At 40.0% G+C, this 10,313-nt stretch overlaps 1 pseudogene; it reads left to right on the top strand.

Annotated features, from left to right (window-relative positions):
• Positions 1–5,639: 5,639 nt before the first annotated feature.
• On the top strand, positions 5,640–9,549 carry LOC142500749 (E3 SUMO-protein ligase KIAA1586-like; annotated as a pseudogene).
• Positions 9,550–10,313: the final 764 nt, after the last annotated feature.

Below are 10,313 nucleotides of genomic sequence, written 5' to 3' on the forward strand. Positions count from 1 at the left end.
AGCCGCATATCTAGACAACGTAGTGATACATACGGAAGATTGGTAATCCCACCTTCCAAAAGTACAAGCAGTGTTAAATTCAATTCACCCTGCTGGGTTAACGGCTAACCCAAATAAGTGTAGGATTGGCCTAGAATAAGCCAAATATTTGGGATATTCTATTGGTAGAGGGTTAGTGAAACCTCAAATGGCTAAAGTGGAAGCCATACGGAATTGGCCCTGGCCAGTCACTAAGAAAGAAGTGAGAACTTTTCTAGGACTGATTGTATATTACCGGAGATTTATCATTATATGATGTGGTGGGTGTTGATGTTTGAGCTTGCTGGGAATGTGTGTATTATGTTAATTTACAGTAGTTATCAATAGTAGCGTGGATGTGGGAAGGGGAGTTGGTCTAGAAGCTCCCTTGAGCTTAACTTCTATTTTTGTTGGGCCATCCAGCCCTGTCATTACCTATAGCAGCGGCAGATGCTCTATTATTAAGTAGTGCTTTATATTTTGAAGCTCCTTGTGCTCCAGGGAGTTTTTTAATACACTATTTTTTTATCATTATATATCTATTAAAAGTGTTTTCTTAGTATAGACACCATATCATTTTTTTACTTGTGGACGATCTGAGTTCCGTGCTTTTTCTAGTAATTACTTAACTTACTGCACCGACACACTTTATTCGAGCTAATACCCAGTATGTACCTGGCAGATACCTGGAATGCGCCGCTCCTCACCTCTGACAAGCCCCGTTGCATTTGCCTTCCCAGCCTGGGTTCATGCCTGGCTGACGGGTGGCTGATCTGTTAAATGATAATGATTAGGATTTAATAGGCTGCAATGCTTCGCGTGTCTACCAGATGGCATAAATTTATGAATTGTAATGCAGTATATATATATATACTGTGCAGTATTGCAGCCAGCGGGAATAAAATGCTTCAATCCCTGCCTGGAAAATACCTTAATGCACTCGGGCAGAAAACAGTCACAAACCTCAATACACCCGGGTATACCCGAATTCGTGGGACTAGCCGAGCTCGAATAAAGTGTGTCGCCAGTGTACTATTGATTTTAGCGTTAGTGAATGCTGTTATGTAGGGGCTTCTACTGGACCACTCAACCTTCTGAGTCTAGTTTTTTTCCAGTATATTTTGGGTGTGTTTTTCCCTTACCCCTATTGCACTGTTCACTTTATCCACTGTCTACTAACATTGACTGCGAGTGCTGGTGTTCCATTTGTTGTTTGCAATACAAACATACATTAATAATGAAGATCACTTAATGTTTGTCTGGAAATTAGACCCTTTTTTTCATTGGAAAATTCCTTTCTTCTTATACTGTATTTTAGTCATTTTAAACATCAACCAATAGTGATGTGATCTAGTGTACATCTGCTTTGCTCCAAAGAGCTCCCTAAGAGCTGCTTCCCTATGCACAGGACCAGCATGCTTAGGTTAACATTTGCTTGTAATTTGTGGAACGTCAACCACATCCACTGACATTTTAATGAGCCAAGAGGACAAAGAACTTTGTATTTGCAGCTGCATCCAACCTGTACCCCCCATTTCTTGCCATTCGCTGATGTTAAAGTTTCTTTATTTCAATCTCAAACTCACCAGCCCTTTTTTCCCCAGTACCCAGTGGTGGGATTCAGCTGGCTCGCACCAGTTCGTGCGAACCTGTGCCAAGAATTTCCCCAGTTCGCCGAACCGGTCCTTAATTCGTTTCTACGCTGCACACACAAACAGACTACAGTATCCATCCATCCCAGACTCGGCACTCTGCACAAGCAGTGGACAGCATTGAACAGCCAAGCGTAGAGCAAGCATCTATGCTCCATTTTCACTGAAGCGCTTGAAGGGAACCCCCACTTCTGGGAATGGTAACATCACTTCCTTTGTGGGTATGAGGGGGTATCTGTGGGGGTATGAGGGGGGCAGTGTGGGTATAAGGGAGAGGTATGTGTGGGTATGTAGGGGGCTGTGTGGGTATGAGGGGGGTCAGTGTGGGTATTAGGGGGTCTCTGTGGGAATGAGGGGGTCTGTGTGGGTTTGAAGGGGGTATGTATGGGTATGAGTGGGTCTGTGTGGAAATGAGTGAAATATTAAAAAGGTGTAAAGTCTTCACTAAAATGAGTATGCATCATAGTGGTTGTAGAATTACTTTTTATTGAAGTCAAAATAAAATGAATTGAGTAAATTACCAAATATTTACTTATTTAATCACCAGGTCCTTTATCAATTCAGCCTAAAGTGTTTACTGTGTTTACTGTATGCTCGTATGTCAACTTTGTTAGATTGATGGTTTCCATTATTGATTGTAGAAGAAAGCAAATACTGATAAAATTGGTTAACTGCACATACTGTACAGTAACAAAAACCAAGCCAACAACTTGTCATTTAAAAAAAAACCTGTCTTTTATTTTAGAAAACACACAGAATCATTAGTACAGCGAGACATGAAATGATAGACCAGGGGTGCCAACTCTGGTCCTCCAGGGCCAACAACAGGTCAGTTTTTCAGGATATCCCTGCTTCAACACAGGTGGCTCAATCAGTGCCTCAGTCATTGATTAAGGATCTGCGACCTGTTGGTGGACCTTGAGGACTAGAGTTAGCCATCCCAGTGATAGACCATACAGATTCATGTTTTGGAATTGAGTCCAATGTACTGGTCAGCAGTTCATCAGTGTTTTTCACATTCTCAATGGGTTTAGTTTCTACATTTAGTTATAACGAATTCCTGTTTAATAGTTTAAAAATGTATCTATTTCAGCCCCAAAAATTAAGTGATAGCAGCTTTTATTAGATTATTTAATAACAAAATAAAGAGATCACCTATTTCGAATAAAGATCCCAATAAAGACCTAACACCAAGAGGTGATGAAATGTCCACTTCCATACTGCACAAATCAGAGATGAAAATTCTGCAGCTGCACCTGTGATTTGGAATGAAGATCCTGGTGAACATCTAACACCAAGACATGATCAAATATCTGCTTTCAATACAATAGATGAAGATCGAGCAGTTGCTCTTCCTATTGCTGGAATATATAGTTACATAGTTACATAGTAGATGAGGTTGAAAAAAGACTTCCGTCCATCAAGTTAAACCTATGCTAAATTTAAACAACAGATACTTTATCCTATATCTATACTTATTAATCCAGAGGAAGGCAAACAAAAAACCCCATTAAGGGGAAAAATTAATTCCTTCAAGACTCCAAGAATTGGCAATCGGATTAATCCCTGGATCAACATCCTTCCCATGTATACTTATTTGGTATATCCCTGTATACCTTTCCAATCTAAAAAGATGCCCAATCTTTTTTTGAACAAATCTATTGTATCTGCCATCACAGTCTCCATGGGTAATGAATTCCACATTTTAACTGTCCTCACTGTAAAGAATCATATGTAGAAGCACATGCACACCGCTGGTAGGTGCTGGAGGGGGGAACACATAGCACCAAGACAAGGATACCCTGATAGAGAAACCTTCTTACTGAGGCGTGAGGCTTATTGGATCCACACACTGCAGACAAGTAATGGCAGGGGTCTTAATGAACAACAAAATTTCAAATACTTTCTCAACAGGAGGTAGCAGAATGACTCTGTAAGGCTCTGTGCGTCTCGCCGTGGACCCCTGCGACCCATTATGTACATTATGCTCCTCTAAGGATTGCTGTATATGCATTTATCTATATGTATCATGTATCCTTTCAGGTTCTAATTCTATATGTAATGCTGCTAGCATAAATACAGCCTCCACCATTTTTTATACACTGCATTAGATGACACTGTGGTTATACTATTAGTTTGTACACTTTATTTGATTATTTTATTTAATAAAACTGTAGTCACATTACACTTGATTGTTTATGTAAGGGCTCTCACCCCAGCACGATCATTCAGTCCTCCTTGGGCATCAGGCTGTCTTTTTTCCACTCCAGGGCAGGTCTGATGCCTGAGGCCCGCCCCCCCTCCTCCCCCGTGAGGGCGTGATGACGTCACCAGGGGAGCCTCTGCTGCCAGTGAGGGGGCGGCTCCCTGAGTTTCCAGCTTCCTGCAGGACAGCCATCTTAGCCTGTTACAGGCATTGGGGTGGCTGTCTCCTCCTCCCCTGGTGGTGCATGACATCATCACGCTGCGTCGCGCTGGCGCCCTGACATCACGATGGGGGCATTGACATCCAGGAGCAAGGCAGCAGTGATCGTGGGGGGGTGAGTACCCATTTGTGTATATATTGTGGTATGTTTAACATGTTCTGTAGCCCTCTCCTTGATAAAGGCAATCTATTTGCCGAAATGTTGGACCTTTGGTGGCACAATAAACTGCACCTTTAGTAAGACCGTGTGCCTGCTTCCATTCCTTTGCTCACTGTAAAGAACCCTTTCCTTTGTTGCTGGTGAAATTTCCTTTCCTCCAACCTTAAGGGATGGCTCAGAGTCCTTTGTACTGCCCGTGGAATTAATAGTTCTTTTGAAAGCTCCTTGTATTGTCCCTGAATATATTTGTATATAGTTATCATATCCCCTTTTAGACGCCTCTTTTCTAATGTAAATAAATCTAATTTAGCTAGCCTCTCCTCATAGGTTAGAATGTCCATCCCCTTTATTAATTTGGTGGCTCTTCTCTGCACTCTCTCTAGTTCCATAATGTCTTTTCTTAGGATTGGTGCCAAAAATTGTACTCCATATTCAAGGTGTGGTCTTACTAATGCTTTGTAAAGGGGCAGAATTATGTTTGCTTCCCTTCTATCCATTGCCCGTTTGATGAAAGATAAAATCTTGTTTGCCTTTGCAGCTACTGCATGACATTGGGCACTATTGCTAAGCCTGCTGTCTACAAGCACTCCTAAATCCTTCTCCATCAAGGATTCCCCCAATATATCTCCATTTAATTTGTAAGTCGCCTTTTTATTCTTGTATCCCAAATGCATAACCTTACATTTATCTGTATTAAACCTCATTTGCCATTTACCTGCCCACGTTTCCAGTCTCTCCAAGTCCTGCTCTGATTCTATTACCTTACACAATTTAGTATCATCAGCAAAGATGGAGACTTTGCTCTCGATCCCAACCCCAAGGTCATTAATAAACAAGTTAAAAAGCAGGGGTCCTAGTACCGATCCCTGAGGTACTCCACTCACGACTTTAGCCTAACCTGAAAAAGTTCCATTTATGACAACCCTCTGTTGTCTGTCCTTTAACCAGTTTTCAATCCAGGTGCATATATTATTACTGAGTCCAACTTTCTTTATTTTGTACACCAATCTCTTGTGTGAAACCGTATCAAAAGCCTTTGCAAAATCTAAGTAGACCACATCAACGGCATTACCCTGGTCTAGATTCCTACTTACCTCCTCAAAGAAACAAATAAGGTTAGTTTGGCAAGATCTATCCTTCATAAATCCATGCTGACTATTACTAATAATTTTATTTTCCATTAGGTATTCCTGAATATTATCCCGTATTAAACCTCCATGTAGTTTCCCTACTATTGAAGTCAGGCTTACAGGTCTGTAATTTCCCGGTTGTGATCTAGCTAAATATGAAGCAGGTCGAGGAATTTCAGAAAAAATATGATGGTTTGGCTGTGCGCAACAAGAAACTGGGTTAGGATAACTGTGCAAAATTTGATTCCATAAACATGAAAGGAATTCATGTATCGAATGAATGGAAAGCGTATTGAAGCATCAGGAAAAAATAAAGTCGCCCAGCAAGCTTCTCTCAGAAAAAAAATGAATGAACACTTTTCATCAAAGGCAAACAATACAGCCGCGGCTAAGCTTAATCTAACGTTTACCCGTTTTTTTCGCAGCTTTTTCTTTTCCCGGCCGGAATTGGCCGCGCGCCATCCGCATCTCACGGCCGCGCGCGGCCGGTTCTCCAATCAGCGCCTAATGACGCTGAACAATAGAAGATCCTGCGGCGCCGGAAAAATAACGGCCGCGTCTGCACGGGGTTTTAAATTACCCGCGGTGCAGGCCGCCTGAGAGTTCGTTTAGCCCCAGCTGTATATGTGTGGCACAACTGAAAAGTTGAACTGATTATTTAATTACCAAATGCATAGATAAAATGAACCACAAATATATCAGCTCTACTGTCACGGGAGACCAGGTATTTACACCTTTATACCAGGTTCATATCACGGAGCAAAACCAAGTAGTAAAACAATTTGCGATTTATTCCTTAGAAACAGACGTACACATAGTGGATTACAATATGCAGAAGAAAACACACTTACTGGGGGTCTGGGCTTCAAAACTAAACATTCCTAGTCGAAATTGTCCATAAAACAAAGTCTTTAGGTTGACCGGGACTCAGCCCGAAATGTTCTGGAACTTAAATCGGCATGAGTTTCCAGAAACTACCGCTGTATCTCTTCCAGAGATGCCAAAATCCCTTGACCGGGAGATAGTACCAAATGTCCTGGTACTCTTTTCGGCATGTAGTTGCAGCCGCAACTGCTATGTTTTCTTCTCAGAACTTGGCTCCGAAAATTTGTTGAAGCCGGTCGCTGCTACTTCTCCAAGAGCATCTTTTGGTGAGTTCAAATTTGCCGCTGCTGTTTTGGCGCTTATAATCTGAGGACTGGATTGGTTGCTTAGTTTCTTATAGTATTTCAGATTCATTCATGAAATACTACAACCAATCCGAGCCTGGGAACTTTACAACCAGCCAATAAGAGGGCTGCCAGTCTTCCAAAGCCGAGCAAGCGTTTTTTTCTGAATGTAACAAGGGCATGCGCGAGTTTGCCACATTAGCCACTTGTTATTCAGAAGCCACCTTCTGGGTTAGATGCCTCCAACTCTGGGAAGGCAAATGCTAGCAGGGATGGCCTGCATTGTTTCCCGGATGTGGGTACTCCAACCAAACCTCCTGCCAAAATGGCTTTAACACCTCTGGCAGCATCTGTGGCTTTCAAGTACGGACCTAAGGCAGACTTAGTGGCACCAAAAAATTGGTAGCCCACAAGCCCCCTCAGAGTACTTTTAGAGTACATTTACAAACATCTCAGTTCAATAAAAATATACTTTTACCTTGTTTAAGTCTTTTGGGCTATGAGGGGTAGAATGGGACTATACACTTGTATTCCCACTAGCCATATCCCCCACACACTGTAAACCTGACCTAGACTGTAAAAACCTTATAGCCACATTGGCTATTAAACATTTACGAAACAAAAAATATTTCCCATTTTTCTTCGAAGTCAAACAGTGAAATGAAAAGATGCTGTAGCTCCTTCCCTTGAGAAAAACAAATTTTCTTTAGAACCAAAAAATGCTTCAGCACACTCTCAGGGCTGCATCTCTTTTTTTTAGTGAAACTAGGACTTAAAACCTCTCGCAACTTAATATACAGCTGGAAAAAACCCCCAGAACCTCTATACTGATTCTGGGGTAATTGGGCATATACTGGGGACCCTCACTAACTTAGGGAATCTTGACTGTACCATGGATACATAAATCTCTATGCCCCCATTTAACTTTCTGGTCTGTAGTGAAGCAGGGAAACCTGGCGGTGAGTCACCTAACTGTTTTCAAGTGAGGATTTTGACCGGTGTGATGTGTCTATGCAGCATTACTGGGAGAAAGCCATAGTATTTCACCAGGCAAGTGTTCAAATACTGGTGGCTGCATCTGTATGTCCCCGGGAATATGACCGGATTTCCAGATACATTTTTGGGGTAACCCACAACTCTGGACCCCGGCTACCTAGATACAATCTGACAACACTTTTACCACAACCACCCCTTTGAAACTCATAGCCTGAGAATCTCCACTGGTTAGCACTCCTGGAAAGGTAAAACACACATAAAATCTTTATTGTCATACAATTATATTCATTGCAGGCACAATACCCAGGTTGAAGAGCTGACAGTCTAAAACCTGAAATAGGGCTCATAGGTAACCAGCCAGGCATTATACCTTTATTGATGGCCTGGTTACCCCTTCACCGTCACATACATGTAAAATCTTTAATACAGTTTACAGCATAGCAAAAAGAAATAGGCCATTTTCTGACATTGACGATGAGATCGAACTGCAAGTAAAAAATGGGTTGAATATGGGAGTGGGTCTCCATTCTCTAAAAACTGCTGCAAAAATAGTTGACCACATTACAAGAGAAATGAAAAATATATATTTACTAAAATAATCGGAATTTTTTTTAAACTTTGTGTCATCATTGCTTAAGCTTCAACCATATCTCATAAACCAGTGACCATAATTATTGTAAAAGTTGAAGATTCTCATCTATCGCCTACAATTTTCCTCGATTTGATTGACTTGGAAGCACAGGATACTGATACTATACACAAAAATGTGTTAAAAGGTTTGTGTGATGTTGGATTGGATATTGGATATTTGAGAAATAATTTGGTTGCATTTTGTTCTGATGGTGCAAGTATAATGCTTATTGGTTGCAAATCAGGGCTTATAAAAGTTTCTCCAGGCATCCTCATTTGGCATTGTTTAAATCACCATCTGCAACTTGTCTTAGATGATTCTATCACTGAAATAAAACAAGTGAATCTCTTCAAAATGTTCATAGATAAAACCTACTGTACATGATTTTTCACCAATCAAACAAAAATCAAATGGAACTTTTCAACATTTCTAAAGAACTTGGACTAGAAATTTGTAGAGTTTTGGGACTAAGATGGGCTGTGTACAGCTTAAGATCAACACTTGCTGTATGGCGTGCTTATCCAGCTTTATACAAATATTTGTCTTCACAAACAATATTCAGGAATGGCTTCCCGTGTTCGCAACAGATTCTTCATAGATGATTTAGCATTAATGATATATATATTGCAAGAATTTTGTTTACTTTCTAATGCCCTTCAAAACAGAAATTTTAATTTAATAAGGGCTGAAAAATGAATAAAAAGATCCATTAGGGCATTTGAAATGCTCAAAGAAAGTCGTGGAAACGTTGAAAAGAAAGTTGATCCTACCATAAATGCTGACGCTTTTAAATATATTGACTTTGTTGAAAATCAAAAATATGTACATTTTCCTCGTCAAAAAATACTGGAAGCAGTAATCAATAATATGAAATCCAGGTTGATGTACAGTGATCACTTAAAATCAAGATATAAAGCACAAAATAGTGATAGTAATATTTACGAAATAGTAAACACACTAGAGCCAGATTGTTGGAATATTGATGAAGTTGTTGTCCCTTGGAAAGCTGCCGAAGTGTGAATTGTGAATTGTGAATTGTGAATTGTGAAAACTGTGTGAATTCAACAAACTCTTTCATCATGAAATCAACATCAATGATTTCCCCGACTATGTGGAAAATGTTCTAAAAAATCAACACAGACATGAGATTCCAACTAATGTGCAAAGAAAAAAATATATTATTAATACCGTTGCTGTTAGTTCTGCGGAGGCAGAAAGAGAGTTTTCTACAAGTAATGATATATATTCAGATACTGTAAAAGAAGCTGCCTCACAGTTCAGAATGTCGCAAATATGATGACAATTAATATGATTGGCCTCCCACTGGACTCCGGGGAACCCACTCCTTCAGTTCAAACGTGGCTGTGAATTAACCACACAGCCGATGACAACAGGGTGAAACATGGATGAAATAAACAATATGGTGATAATCAAGTAGCGATATGGAAATACTTTTAGGAATGCAAATAAATAATTTAAATAAAATATTTTTGGTTTCTATTTTTCACTTTAAAAGGGTGGTAAGGTGAGAGAGAACTTGTTGCTAAAATTTCTAAATCCCACCACTGCCTGTAGCAAATTTTCCAACTCTATCTGTCCATGAAATATCTATGAATTGACTGTATAACCCCTGCTCCTTTAATGTTACCATGTATTATTATAACTCTGTGCCCAGGACATACTTGAAAATGAGAGGTAACTCTCAATGTTCAGTATTACTTTCTGGTAAAACATATTTATAAATAAATAAATAAATACATAAAATAGTGAGACCGAGGCCTATGTTGTGGTTTAATACATTCTAAAAGTAAATAACCAGCTACAGTAAATGGCAAAATAAGATTACTAAAGGACAACAGACAAATGTTGTAAAACAAACTCAACATGACAAAGATGAAGCATCAACTCCGGCTCTGTCTGTTGGACGCATCTCTGATTGCGACTTGACTGCCATTGTGTGATAAGAATCTGAAGAAAAAAAACCATTTATGTTTTTAAATTGCTTTTATGGAGCACCTGAATAATCCCCTCCAGTTCACTTCTCTTTTAAAGAGTGTGCATGGGGAGGTCCACAAATGTTTAAATTTGATCTCCCATCCATGTCGATGGAAGGTCTATTCCTGGCTGATAGC

Source organism: Ascaphus truei, chromosome 1 (genome assembly GCF_040206685.1).
Source record: "Ascaphus truei isolate aAscTru1 chromosome 1, aAscTru1.hap1, whole genome shotgun sequence".
Classification (NCBI taxonomy): Eukaryota; Metazoa; Chordata; class Amphibia; order Anura; family Ascaphidae; genus Ascaphus; species Ascaphus truei.